Raw genomic sequence first — 13194 nt, forward strand, 5'->3', positions numbered from 1 at the left:
TGCCATCTTCACTCCAGAGCTTTAAAATAATTAGGAATAAATTCTTACATGTGTGTAATGTAATGGAAAACTGGCTAGTATAAAATTTATCCGTGTATTATCTGAAATTTGTCACTGAATAGATTTTAACTGTCCCATGTAGTACTTAGGAGAATGGGTATGAATCTTACCATTCACACTTAATAGCTGAGTAATCTTTTCATTCACCCTTTCCTCATTTCATTACTATTAGGCAACTGCTGTGTTAATAGCACAATGTTGAAATAAAACAGGTGAGATCCCAGGTCTCTTTGGGCTTGGTCTCTTCAGGTCTCTTTAAGCTTACAGTTTAATGGGAGATAATCTTAGTCTTTCCTTTCTAGGAAAAGAGCAAATGATTGTGAGTTACTTAGGACTCTGGTGAAAAAACAAAAACAAAACACACACACACACACACACACACAAACCAAACCAAAAGACAAAACAAAACAATGAACTCTGTCAGTAAGGCACAGTGGTTAGGAGCCTGGGCTCTATTGTTAGCTTGAGTTTGGATCCTGGCTCTGGCACTTATTAACTAAGTGGAGAAATTATTTTTCAGGGTATTAATTGAAATAATATATGCGAGGTGTTTGCCTCAGTATGGAGATTGCAGTAAATGCTAAGTAAATGTTAGCTGCTAGTATTAAAATGGATTTTGTGATATCTAAGTTGCTGAAAAGTCAGAGCAAACTTTGAGGAAAAAATACCAAATCACTGTTTCGGTCTAGTGTGTCTGAAACATACTGTGATTTTCCTGTGTCTCTAGTGATTGATAATTGATGAGCTTTAATTGTATTTTGAGGATCAGAGCCTAAAGCTACTGGAAAAGAAAAGCATATTAGTCTCAATTATTGTTCTATCAGAATATCTTAGTGTAACCAAGACGATACATAACCATAATTTTTAGTCATTTCCTATAACCTTGGCCTGAACATCTTGGTGGATGATGTTTTTCTAGTCACATCTAATGTTGTTTATAGTATAGAGTAGAAATGCCTTTGGATGAACAGATTGTGCACAACAAGTGTTATAATGACCATATGTGGGATTTTTATGATCACTTGAAATTGTACTCATTAAAGACAAAACAAGACTTATTAGATCAGTAAGTGCTTCCCTGAGCATTCTGAGATGGCCAAAAATTATGGTACACTGGTACTTAAAAGATCAGAATGACTCTCTGTAACAAAATAGCAGCTATAGCAAATGGCAAGTGTCTGTGTTGGAAAGCTAAATTACTAAGAATGTTCTTCTGAAGATGACAGGCCAGAACTGGTGGTTTGGACTGTCAGTAGTCCGAATCTACTGGATTAATATCAAAGCTGGTCCACAAACTTTTGAGGATCTCTTTGTTGCTCAACAAAGTCTTTTGCTTTGATGAGAAGACTGGTTTGTGTTATAGTATTGCTTAGTTTCCTGGAATCAAGTGAAGGCAAGGTAACATTTTAAGCATGCATAGCTTCTGTAAAGCTGTTTTAATTGTTTCATCTTTTGAAAACTAAGAGAACTCAGGTTTTACTAAAATAAAAGCTTTTTTTGTTAAAATATTTGCATTCTGATAGTTTTCATACTATAATATTATACAAAATATAATTTACATTTACAAAATGTTTATTAATATGTAAATGCTCCTGGGAAGTTGTGTTATCCTTATTATCATCATGGTTTGTTATTTTTAAGTAAATGATTACAGAGATGTGAGATATAGAGTATTGAGAGCTATTGGTTTAAATTTGTTTAATTTTATATGGTTTAGAAATTCTCTCCAACATATTACTTTTCTGTCTTGTGCTCTCAGTTTGCTAAAAGGCAAATGGTATAAAATCTCCATGCCTTAGTTTCCTGTCAATGAAGAGATGTGCTGAATTAGATGATCTCTTTCTAGAGTTACTTGTGGCCAGAAGAATCTACACATTTAAGAATCATTGACCTGGAAGGGACTATGCGGGGCTCTCCCTGAAACTAAGAAATGTCAAGTCTTTAGTAATTTAGAAAGAAAAATTAGGGATTTGTGACAGCTCAGATTGTTACACTGAGGACAAGAAGACAGAAGATTGGGAATAGGTGGAAGAATACTGATATCCTATAACTATGGTTCCTTGGGCCTAATTTACTTTGATGTGCTCAGCATTGGCTAGACTCTTATTCACTCTGCAATATTTACTGATGACACACCTTTAGTCCTCAGAGGAATTCTGCTAATATTAAACAATATTGGAGTAAGAGCTCTTCCTTCTAGGCCCCTATGACTGTAAATTAGAGTCCAGAAATAGCTAAGACTGAATGCACTCAAGTTGAGAAGATAATGTCAGTTTCACTAGATTGTGTTTAGAAACTTTAGATCCATATTTAGGAAGCAATACTAAGAACTTTCAAGGTCTCCATTTAACAGTTGAGAACGTTATGACTTGTTATTTGCGATAGTTGAGTCTTCTCCAACACAGATGTATTTGTTCTTTTCACTGCAGTTGTACCTATTTATAAATAAAAAATATTTCTATCTTGGTCTCCCTCCTATATTTTAAAAATGGATTCAGCAAATGCGAATATGTAATCAACCCCTAATATCTAGACTGTAGTGCCTCAGTATCATTTGCCACTAAAGGAACTAGTAGAAACATGTCAAAAAGACCCAAAACAACCATGAAGTGGTTCCCACTGGGCTAGGTTGGCATACTTTGAGCATTGAGAAGGAAAATGACTGCAATGGATTAAAGCAAATCAAATGTATAAAAATCGTGGATTCATAATGATATATATTTAAAAAAAAAAAAAACCTGTATTTCTTTTTCCAACTAAGATGGCGTAATAGGGACTAGATTTACTATTTTCCCTGAAACATCCCCCAAAACTAGATAAAATATATGAAACAGTAGTCTTTTTTTTTTAAATTTATTTATTTATTTGACAGAGATCACAAGTAGACAGAGAGAGAGGAGGAAGCAGGCTCCCTGCTGAGCAGAGAGCCCAAGGCGGGGCTCGATCCCAGGATCGTGGGATCATGACCTGAGCTGAAGGCAGAGGCTCTAACCCACTGAGCCACCCAGGCACCCCGAAATAGTAGTCTTTAACACACTGGATATCTGCCAACTAAGGACAGTGATCCCTGAGTTAATGAGAAGCAAGAGCAGTCCTATGACTACCTCCATCTAATGTAAAGGAAGAAGTTCCGGTTTGCAGCACAAGGAGGGGTAACGCAGGCAAAACTCAGCAGACACTCTTGAGTTGAGACAAAACAAAGTCCAGGAGACCAAGACAGCCAAAGTTTGGAGGACAGAGTACTGGAGTGGAGAGAAGTCCATTGAGAACTATGTAGGGAATCCCAGAGGTCTGTAGATTGATCTCCTTTGAGCACCCAATTCTAAATAACCCATGAGTAGTGAAGAAATCAAAAGAGATAATAGCAAGTATTTTGAACTGAATGAGGATGAAAACAAAATAGTGATGATTTAATGTGATGCTGCTAAAATATACTTTATGTAAAATTAATAACACTTAGCACCTATATAAGAAAAGGGGGAGATCTCAAATTAGTGACTTTCTACTTCATGAACTTCTACCTTCTGAAACTTAAGGAAAAAGAGCAAATTAAACTCAAAGTAAGCAGAGGCAAGGAAGTAATAAAGATTGAAGGGAAGTCAGTGAAATGGAAAACAAGAATAAAAGAAAAAAATATTAAAACCAAAAGCTGGTTCTATGATAAAATAGATAAAATTGATAAATCTCTATTTAGACTAATTAAGAAAAGGAGAAAGAGAGAGAGAGAGAAAGAAAAGACACGACTTGCCAATATCACAAGAGAACTATGGATTCTACAGATATAAAAAGAATAAGGGGATATTATACATGTTTATGCCTAGAAATTAAAAAAAAACAGATGAAATGAAAAATTTATTTGAAAGACACAGACACGAAAAAAAAAAAAGACACAGACACCAAAAATCACTCAAGAAGAAGTACATAACCTGAATACCTCTATATCTCTTTAAAAAATCCATTTGTAGTTAAAAACCTTCCCTCCAGTGGGTTATAGGACATGGGGGTTTATTACCTTATTCTCATTACCCTTATTTATATTTGAAAATTTCCATAATGATAAAAAAAGCTTTTTAGGGGTCAAAAAATTAAAAATGTTGATATTAATGTTACATGATAAAATCACACTATTCAATATCATACTTTTAAGAATGTATAATAACATAGGAAATTTTCAAGATAATAATGTATATTAGCATATAATATTAATTTAAAAATCAGTTGAATAATAGATTTATGGAGACTGAAATGTCAAAGTGGCAATTAATTTTCATCTGTAGTTAGAGCACAAACTACAGAAATGCTGTGGGTTCATGAATTTAATGCCACAGATCCATTGTGAGTTTACATCAAATCAGTTCAAATGATTTTAATCTTTTTTTTTTTTTTTAAAGATTTTATTTATTTATTTGTCAGAGAGAGAGAGAGGAGCGAGAGCGAGCACAAGCAGACAGAGTGGCAGGCAGAGGCAGAGGGAGAAGCAGGCTCCCTGCCAAGCAAGGAGCCCCATGTGGGACTCGATCCCAGGACGCTGGAATCATGACCTGAGCTGAAGGCAGCCGCTTAACCAACTGAGCCACCCAGGCATCCCTGATTTTAATCTTTTTTTAAAAATATTATTTATTTGAGAGAGAGAGAGAGTGTAGAAGCAGGGGAAGGGCTAGAGGGAGAGAGGGAGAAGCAGGCTCCCTGAAGTCTTGTCCTAAACCAAAAGCAGATGCTTAACAGACTGAGCCACCCAGGTGCCCCCAAATGATTTTATTTTTTTTATTTTTTAATTTTTAAAAAATATTTTATTTATATATTTGACAGAGAGACACACACGCTTCCTACTGAGCAGGGAGCGGATGTGGGGCTCCATCCCAGGATCCTGGGATCATGACCTGAGCCAATGGCAGATGCTTAAGGACTCAGCCACCCAGGCACCCCACCCCCAAATGATTTCAATCTTTTATTAGATCTTATTTTAAATGACTACTAAGAAAAATGGAGAAGAATATGTGATAAAAAGTTCATTTTTATTATATGACATATAAAAATTCATATTGACCATAACTTAGAGGTCAATGTATTTTTTTAGATTGTTGATATATTTTTAAGGTTGTGAGTGTTAATAATATTTTAAAATATGAATAATATAATAAGACTACTAAATATTATAACGCATTAGTCAGTTAATAATATTAACTCTGATGCTACATTAGATCTTATTGTTGCTTTATTCAATTTATAAGCATGATCTGAATTTTTAGGCTATGTCAGTTGTGGGTTTGGTTGAAGTTTTTGATGTTTGTTTGTTTCTGTTTTTAAAGAGAATTTTTTTGGAAAGGTAACAGACAACTAAACAAAATGCCCAAACTTCTGATATTTTCTTGGACCATAATCATATTTAAAGAACTTAAAAAAAACCCACGTATTTTTAAAGTGCTTATGGTTGAAAGTATGGAATGTTTTCTAAAGGAAAACAAAATTGATTTTTTTTCAGTCAATTTAACATAAGTAACTGAAAGAATGTTCATTCATGCAACTAACTCAATTTTTGTCTTCCTTTTCTTGCGTATCCAGAGACTAGAAATGAAAGATGAACTTTCTTGCCTTTTAAATTTCCAAGCAACTGATCAGTTTAGAATGCTTTATTCTAAAGGAAGAACACACTATTTTGCTACTGTAGAGGTGATATTGGTGTTTAGTCATATATTATAATTTCATTTGTTTCTAAGTAATTATAGTACTTGAGTTATTTTAAGATTGGAAAAAATACATGTTCTTAAATTCATTCAGCTCTAAAGTATTTCATAGTGAGTATGATCCAGTGAGTATTATGGAGGGGTATTTGTTGGATAACCATGCTTTTGGTTCCTTTTAGCCGTTCAGAGCTTAAGAGTTAGGCCCAAAACCTGAATGTTGAGAATGTAGGCAATGGTTATCTAGTTCTGGCATGATCCATGAATCGATTTTTTTTTTTTTTTAGAGGTTTTGCAATGGACAGTACCCACTTATTTCTGTCATCAAAGCTAATGGCATGACTACTGATTATATGACCGGGGGCAAATCACCAAATTTCTTTGCCTCAGTTTCCTCATCTATAAAATAAGAATAAAAATAATAGCATCACCATACCTTTAGGGTTGTAGAGGAAGAGTGCTTGGAATGTTACTAAGGATGTAGTTGAAAAATAACTAAAGTAATAAAAATATTCATCTTGGTGTACAAAAGTTCCCTATAACTCTTTAGTCCTAATTCACTCCTATTCTTTCATTAAAATAAAAATGTACAATAATTTTTATGAAAATAAATCTTATTTAAAATATTTGTGACCTATCTTTCTACCTGAGTGCCAGTGCTAAACCTTAAGATTAATGACTGTGTGTCTGTTCTTCATTGTTTTGTTTTGTTTTGTTTTCCTTTCCCTCCTGAACCCCTTAAAGGTTATTTAATGATTTAAGTTCATGCACTGAACAACTAAAATGGTATTTTTAATAAAATCATTTTAAGTAATTCCTACTATAGCAATAACTGAATTGGGTGAATATGCTGTTGTGTACCTTATTATTACTGCATGAATTAGTGACTTTGATTTTTACTTTTCTAAATTAGTATAAGGTCTACATAAGCTGTAGCAACATATCACTTTTAGTTTTTCATTTTGTTAAATCAGTAATCCCTGTTCAATGAGGCTACTCTTCTTATATTTTATAACTCTGTTACTCATACTCCAGTTGTAATATATATTTGTTTCTGCTGCATTTTCATTTCAACAACTACAGCAGCAGGATGTATCAGTGTGACACTAGTAAAATGAATGAATTCATCTTTCAAATGATTCAGTTTGTGAGAGTCCTAACAAGTATAATGAACAAATGAGTTTCTCTGTTGTATCTATCCTTTGATAAAATGGTTGCTTCAGGCTTTAATATAAATATATAATATAAAATGAGTAAAGTCGGCAGTCTTTTTTGAAAGGACCTTTCTTGGATCTTGGCTTTTATATTTTAAATATTATTTTACTTTGCTTATATTATCCCCATTTCACTCCTTGAATTTTTATCACACACTTATTATTCATAAATTGTGGTTTTGCTGCAAGTGTTCTTATAAAAAAGGATTTCAACTTTATTTATCTGGTCTCTAACACATGAGGTCAGTCTTTATCTAAGAAAGATTAAGAGATGTTGCTTTCATGCTTTCTTAGACTTTCAAATTCGTTCACACTGATTCGTGAGAGAAATTTTATTTAGGGACCAGTGTGAGTCTACTTCGCCTTAGTCTTGTGGTTTATACATAAATAGTGATAGTAGACACGGATGAGGCCCTGTCAGAACAGACTTCCCGAATTAGAGAAAACATATTTGGGGACTAATGAGAATAAGCTATAATGAAACTTAATGAGGAAATATATTACTGAGAAAAAATAAAGTAAGTAGCTCTCATTTATTAATTTAAAATGAATATTTATTGAGAATTAGAGCTAAGTAGGATCCAAATTGATTTAAGGGACATATTCAATTATATAAAACCATTGACAGTTGTATTCAGTTAATAGTTTTGAATGATTATATAGTATTTAATAGTGTCTTATTTTTAATTAATTTAGCTACCTACTTAAGTGCTGTTTTCACTGCACCTGGGCAGGTCTTATCAGCCACAGAGAAGTGCCTGTGTATGAACATATTTTATATTCATTCACACACACACTTAAACACAGTACACACCCACACTATGTCAATCATTAGTCATTACTCAGAACCCAAATAGTCAGATTTTTCTTTGCAATTTTGTGTAACACTGTGCGATGTTTGTAATGAAGATCTAAAGGGCTCCTGGATACTGAAAGGAAGATAAATTATGTTGTGTCTTTCTTGTGGTCACATTCTTGGACAATAAGGAATTCATTTCCATAGTAACTCTCTGTTAGTCAAAAGCTGATTTATTTATGTGACAGTAGAGGTGTGTGTTCTGAAATCTTAGCTTGAATCCTCAATAGTTAACCAGAATTTGGGCCTTACATAGTATTACTCATTATTTTCCACAATAACTTTTGTAATGAAGTTTGGTTCTGAGCTCCCTCTTCTCCAGACACACTGGCCCAATAATAGAGGCCAGTAGAGTCCATTGACTGAAAGCAGTTGAGCTCCTCACATGTTTGCTCTCCAGCCCAGAGGTATCACAGGCATTTACACAAAAGCTGTTGATCACACTGTATTTACAAAACCTTTCAGAGCATAGCTGCTTCCCTACTGTAGACTTCCCTTCAATTGATTATATCCTAGTGGGATGATTGGCCATCAACATTATTTTTTCTCCAAAAGAAAGCTTCCCACTGGAACTTTCTCTATTATATTCACTAGAGGATATTCTTGGTTATTATGTTTGATCAGAGGTACTTTTTCAACAGCAATTGGCTATCAATCTTGGATCTTTAAAATTAAATAATATCCCTGTGCCTGAGAAAGCAGGGCAAGTGATGATTCTTAGAGCTTTCATCTGGCTTGAAGAAGAAAACAAAGCTGGTTAGCACCCTGTGTTTCTCAGGCAAGTTGCAGGAATACTCTGGCATAATTATACTTCTGGGTTGTTATAAAAAACTCCCATTAGATTGACTGCTTTTTTTCATTGTTGGAAACCAGATCCCCCTTTCCCCTTCTTTCCGTTTGCTTTGTTCTGATCCTAGCTGTGTTAGCCCTCAGATCCTTTTTTCTCTCTAATTTCTGCATCGTCGGGGGCTTCATTCTCCAGGCTACATTTAGTAGGAGGCAGCCAGGCCAAAGGGAGGGAAAAACTAGGGTATTTCTCTCCCTGCCTTTCTGTCTCAGGTACTTTTACTGGCAACAGCTTTATTTCCCCCATGGTTCTAGCCCTGGACAGATCCTCTGCAGCTCCAGCTTCTATTGAATGGCCATAGCTTGTGGGTTCCAGTAACACTGACTTTCTTTTGTCCCTCCAGCCTTGGGGTGTATAGTCTTACTGCAGTTGTGAAAGCTCTGGCTTATACTGGCCTCTCCAGTTTTTCTTCTCAGCCTTTGCATCACTGGAATAACTAATTTCCTTAATGAAATTCCCTTCATGTAATTTAATGAATACTTATAGTGGTTTCTGTTTTCCTGTTTAGACCCTTATATATCTCTCTGCATCATTCCAGGTTTCTTACATGAGAGCCCACTTAAGAGAATAGAAGCAATATTTATTTCCTCTCAGAGCATCTTGTAGTAGCGGAGATCAAAGCATAAAGCAGAGAGTTGCATGTAATGTAAGATTTAGGTTAGTCCTGACCCTTCCTCAAACTATCACTAGCCATACTTCTGTTACGGATCTTGACAAGCTATGGCTAGAGAGAGGGGGCAACTAGCTATGTGACAGTAAAGAATAAGAGCGCTAAAAAAAAAAGCTAAAAAAAAAAAAAAAAAAAGAATAAGGAAGCTACAAGGCCGTGGCGAGTCCCCAAAATAGGATAGTGGGCTAGATGCTTAATTAAAGAAAGAGAGGTTTTGTACATGCTCCTAGTACAAAACAAAACTTAAATGTTTCCTCAGTGCTATATCTGTAATGTCAGTTCACAGAGGCAAATGTAAAGACAAATATTTGACTAAGTAAGGAGTTGTGAACTAGTTATTTGGCTTATTGGTTATCAGTTACTAGTTAGTTTAAGTTATATCTTAGATGGTTTTGACTGATTAAAAATAACATGCTATCATGTCTACTTTTTATTTTTTAATTTTCAAAAATCTTGGTCATGCTTTTTTCATTGATATGAGAAGGTATAAGTAACTCGGTACATATTATTAGGGTCAATCATAATTTGATATTTAAAGTTATATGTTAGATGTACACCAGCTGTTTTAAATTCATCTCATTTGGTTGAAGCTTTTTACTCGTAGGTGGGCAAAATAGATTGAGAGGGTAGAATTACAGATGGATATAGTTCTTTGTATCAGAAAGTAGTACTTCAGTGTATAAATCAAAGTTGCAAGATTTTTGCAGTTTATTTTGGAAAAATTTGTATTATCTGTTTTAATGATAATGTGATTTCATGATCTACATTATTTAGTATCAGAGAAAATTTCCTAAAGGCTTCTTTCTGATTACCATTTCTTATTGATAACTGATAAACTGCCTGTAGCATAGATAATAACCTAGAATTTAGATCATTCACTTTTAACTCTTGAGTGTGATTAGCAGAGTCAGGAACTAAAACTTACCAATTCCAAATTTAAATATATTTTAAACCAAATGCTGTTGCTTCTTGGAGTGGTTCTTACAGAACAAAGATAAAACAATTGAAATCTGATTTAGTGTTTGGAGAGTTCCTGACTTGGATTTTGAGTATACATCCTACATGCCCTTTAAAAAGTTCGAGTCTTCTGAGATTTTTCTTATCTGGAAAAGTGTTCATTCTTTCATTATCATAGGTGGTTGGGGCACTTGGATAATGCCATGAACAATTAAATCAAGTACAATGCCAGAAATGAAGAAATAGTACTTTTCCCAATCTTATATCTTGATTTAGGTTGGATTCTGTTTACTCCTTTCTCACTAGTAGTGATTGATTAATTTTTAGATTGTTAGTATCAGATGTGTCTTCCAACTAGAAGGAATATTTGGGGTTTTATTTGGGGACTAGAAGGAGGACAGTAGGAAGAAGAGTTATGTATATGTTTTGGAATATTGCTTCTCATAAAAATGACTTAGAGGTTGAGAGGAGAGAAAGCTGCTGATGGGTGCCTAGGTTAGCCTTTTCCTCCTTGGTGACTCAGGGTGCTCCAGACCTATGGGGCAAACCAGAGAGAGAAGCTGCAGGTACCTATTGACAGAGGCTGCATGGTGTTCCTCGTGTGTCAGGAAATCTTTTTCCAGTGGTATGGAAGGCCCAAAGATGGGAAGTGGCTCAGCTGGTGGTTATTCTGTGCTCCAGGGTTTTTGGTTCACACTCCCTGAAACAGTACCTGGTCACAGAATAGGAAGAATCATTTCTGAAATTAAGGTTTAGGCACTTTTTTACTCTGAGCTGTGGCTTTTAGCTGAGGCCTAGACATGAGAGTGTAAGGCAGGCTAAGAGATTTTCAGTGTGAAGGTGAGTCCCAGTTGCGTATTCTAAACCAGGAAGAAAGAAAAAAAATAGATATTTTATTTTAGAGAGTAGGTACAACATTTCTGTAATAATTCTGGAACTCCAGAAAATAAAAATATGTCAGAATATTTTTTGTAAAGATTTTTATTTATTTATTTATTTGACAGACAGAGATCACAAGTAGGCAGAGAGACAGGCAGAGAGAGGAGGAAGCAGGCTCCCTGCTGAGCAGACAGCCCGATGCGGGGCTCTATCCCAGGACCCTGGGATCATGACCCGAGCCGAAGGCAGAGGCTTTAACCCACTGAGCCACCCAGGTGCCCCAAGTCAGAATATTTTTAATTAAAAAGCATGAATGTCTTTTCTTTGTAATCCAGCTGCACACAATTAAAAATGAAGAATGGAATAATGTGGTATTTTTGCCTTCATAGTATATGATCAAGAGGTCAGTGTACAGGTCACTTGGCTTGGATATGATAAGCTTTTGCCCTGTGCTAATGTTCAGTTTGTCCTGGGTTAAGTTTCATTTATTTTACAACTTTAAAAAATTAGGTTGCGAAACTTTTATTTGGAATGCACTTCCAAAACTTTTGATGCACTGAAGTGTGCTATATGATGCTGGTTTCTGAAATCGGTTCAGAATTCCATGAGCTATCTTTTTTTATAACAGATCTCTGACCTTGGTATGAGGAAATGAAAGAGAATTACACAGCCAGTCCAATGAGATGAAATAATCTCTTCAGGCTTGCATTCACATTTGACTTAATTTGCCCTTATTTTATTTAAGCTTTGATTTTTTTTCTTATTTAAGTGAAACAGTGTGAACATTTTATTTTTTTAATTGAGGAGAAGTTCTGTCTCTTAGCTTCTGCTGGGTAAAAAAGTGACAGCACTACTTCGTGCTGCTAACTTTAAGTGCTGTTTGTAGTTTGTTCAGTGCTCCCAAAGTCTTAGTGGAAAAAAGGAAGGGATTTGGTGGAAAGGAAAGTCCTGGGAAGAAGTCAATTAGAGACTGCTGCCTGCCAGAGTGAGAGAGGAGGCACGGAGCATCCATCCTGAATTGGTACACTAACACGCAGAAATCCAATTAACAAATTCACATTTCTGCTGCAGAAGACAGTGATTAAAATTTTGGTGAACTATTCAGAATTCTTGCCACAGACATCAAAATGCTGACAATTTATAGACGCTTTTAAAAAAATTGTTCTTTATTTTAAAAACCAACATATAAATAGTGAACTGATTATGCTTCTTGTTCTAAAATGACCTTTAATTGTGTGGAATGAGACCATTGTTTTTTATTATTTAATCCTCACATATTGTGAAATCTATGTTCAAATATATCACTTTTAAAAACATGGAGTTTTAGAACTATAGATCCTGCATTTGATATGCTTAGAGGGACAGACACCTGATCTCTGGAAACTTAAATCAGTGAAGTTATCTTTAAAGTTTTGGTCCTGATTTCAAATTTGCTCATTCAGCAATAAGCAGTTAATAAATGAGTGATACACCTAGGACTGTGTTAGGTACTAGTGACACAAAGGTGAATAGCCATGAACCTGACCTCTAGTAGCTTGCTTTTGACTCTAGTGGGAAGAACAGTCTCTAACTGATGTTTTTCTAGGCTGTGGTAGGAGAACAAGCAACAACAGTGGGTGTACAGAGGGCAGCCCCTTATTCTGACTGTGGGCATCCCAGGCAGTTGTACAGAGCCATTATGGGAGCCATTAAGGCTGAATTATGCTTTGATAGGGAATGAAGCCAGCCTGTAACTGCCGCAAGTGGCTCAGGATACTATTGCTGTTGATGCATTTTTAAATCTTTTTAGAATCAGACTAGCTCACTATGTCATTATATTTTATTACTATAGGTATGTTTGACTGCCTTTTAATTTAATCAGTTAATTATTTTATTTTATTTACTCACCACAAATTAGAAGGCTGTTATCATTGTACCTAAAGAATTTAACATATTTATATATAATTTATAAGTAAATTATATAATTTATAAATAATTAAATATTTTTACAAATTTATATTTTGTATTTATAAAATATATAATTGAATATA

At 34.8% G+C, this 13194-nt stretch overlaps 1 protein-coding gene across 1 annotated transcript in view; it reads left to right on the forward strand.

Annotated features, from left to right (window-relative positions):
* FBXL17 (F-box and leucine rich repeat protein 17) overlaps nucleotides 1-13194 on the forward strand; it is a gene marked incomplete at its 5' end in the record, with an annotated part of 499405 nt that overhangs the window by 160549 nt on the left and 325662 nt on the right. The gene's annotated exons all lie outside the window — the stretch shown is intronic.

The sequence above is a fragment of the Martes martes genome, assembly GCF_963455335.1.
Source record: "Martes martes genome assembly, chromosome: 5".
Lineage (NCBI taxonomy): Eukaryota > Metazoa > Chordata > Mammalia > Carnivora > Mustelidae > Martes > Martes martes.